This window comes from Bos mutus, chromosome 20, assembly GCF_027580195.1.
Source record: "Bos mutus isolate GX-2022 chromosome 20, NWIPB_WYAK_1.1, whole genome shotgun sequence".
In the NCBI taxonomy this organism is placed as follows: Eukaryota; Metazoa; Chordata; class Mammalia; order Artiodactyla; family Bovidae; genus Bos; species Bos mutus.
In genome coordinates, this window is record NC_091636.1 from 1,768,165 (window position 1) to 1,770,268 (window position 2,104).

Below are 2,104 nucleotides of genomic sequence, written 5' to 3' on the forward strand. Positions count from 1 at the left end.
AAAAGCGCTGAGTCACTTACTCCTGCCGTCATTTACACTGCACCTACTGTATGCTGGGCACTGTTGGGTTGGACTGTGTGAGCAAGACCCACATCCTCCAGCTGTACTCCAGCTAAAGGTTCTTCACTGACCCCTCCAGGCCAAGGCAGAGAGTCCAAGATTGTCCCCATTTTACAAAAGAAGTCACTGACACACACACCCAAGGTGACCCAGGATACAAGAGTCGAAAAGCGTGAAAGCCATTCAGGCGTGTCCGACTCTTGGTGACCCCATGGACTACACAGTCCATGGAATTCTCCAGGCAAGAATACTGGAGAGGGTAGCCTTTCCCTTCTCCAGGGGATCTTCCCAACTCAGGGATCGAACCCAGGTCTCCCACATTGCAGGCAGATTCTTTACCACCTGAGCCACAAGGGAAGCCCCCAAATGAGGAACATGTCATGAATTTGAGTGTCATCCTTGTGCAGGCGCCATGCTAACCTTCTCTGTATCATCCAATTTTAGTATATGTGGTGCCAAAGAGAGTACACAGGGTTGAAGGCGGACGATAACGCAGATCTCCTTGGTCAGAGAATGAAGTTTCCACCTTGTTAAAACACAAGACAGGTTTTCCAAACCCTCCACTATTCACTTTGTCTGACATGCTTAGTGATTGCAGCCCTGCCCAGACTCAGCGCGGAGTACCTGGGATGGAAAGACAGGGAGCTCATTCCCTCTGCTCAAAGAGTCTGTGGTCTAGGGGACCACAGAGGCTGTGGGCTCCCCAGCCAGTCTGGGCACAGTGATGGAGTACATGAAGTGCCCTTCAGTGCAGAAGCTCAGACCTAGGACAGTCTGGAGCCAGAGCTTCCATGCATGATGTCAAGCCGCTGTGCTCTGTGACTCTTGGTCTCCTCATCTGTTAAATGGGCACATCAACAGTACCCGCTTCCGTGGACTGCTGTGAGGGCTGAATAAGGTGACACGGTGCCCGGCACAGTCAGCACTCCATAAACGGTCGCTACTTACAGGCCCAGGAAAGAAAACTGCTAAGGACAAGGTAGAAGTGTCTAGAATTCAGTAGGACAATGGATTTTGTGTGTCTGCCTCAATGTTTTGTTTTTAAATATTTCTGTACAGTGTCTGTACTGGGCACAAAACAACACCTTGAAACAACATCTTGAAACAGGTATTGTTATTTTTTTCCCATTTTGCAGATGAGCAAACTGAGAGCCAGTGATAGAAAGTTCTTCAAGATCACACAGCAAGAAAGGATAGAAGGCTGTGTCCCCAAATGATCCTCCCCACACTGAACTGCCCCTTCATTACATGGAGGAGGGAGTTTGGCTGTCATTTTGCCGTGGACAGAACAAGAAAACCAAGGTTTCAATGGTGGCATGAAGGGCTCAAATGGGATGAGGAGGTGCCGGCAGGAGGATTGTTAGACGCAGAATGAGTGGCTCCAACAAAAGCAGAACTCCAGGAAGATTCTCAGGAGTCAGGATGGGATGCAGGCTGACGTCCCCACATCAGGCCTGTGTTCTCCAAAAGATTCTCTATGGTCCCACTGACAGGAGGCAGGAGAGGAATGAAAAAGATGACCAGCTGTGGGATGCTTCACTTCTCCCAAGTTCCCGAAACGTTTTCCACTTTCAGGATGACCCCCTCCAGTCTCTGACAATGAATCTACTGTTGCTTCCCACACCTCCACCCGCCTCCCCTCAGCCGAAGGAGAGGAATCTCGATGGATTTCTGGACCCTTTGGTGCTGGATGACTGTCATAGACTGATCTGGTATCTGCTGACAGAGAGGAAGATCTGGGTGATCTAAGTCAACGTTGGCTGATCACCTATGTGCCTCCCCCCCGTCCTTCCTCGACCATGCAGGCATCGTAAACTGATCGTGGCGCCCCTTCCTCTAAGGTCTGAGAAGGCCAGATATTCACATCCTGGTGCTGCCTCAACAAACTGCCACCACTGGGTGGCTGAAGATGGCAGGAATTTATTTTCTCACAGTTCCAGGGGCTGGAAACCACACATAAGGCATCAGCAGGCCCTCACGCCCTCTGAGGGTTCTCAGCTCAGTTCAGTTCAGTTGCTCAGTCGTGTCCAACTCTTTGCAACCA

General features: G+C 50.5%; 1 non-coding gene across 1 annotated transcript; it reads right to left on the reverse strand.

Annotated features, from left to right (window-relative positions):
- Positions 1 to 422: 422 nt before the first annotated feature.
- On the reverse strand, positions 423 to 528 carry LOC138984273 (U6 spliceosomal RNA). Its single transcript, XR_011461534.1, has one exon. It is a non-coding gene; the product is annotated as a U6 spliceosomal RNA (small nuclear RNA).
- Between the last annotated feature and the right edge of the window lie 1,576 nt (positions 529 to 2,104).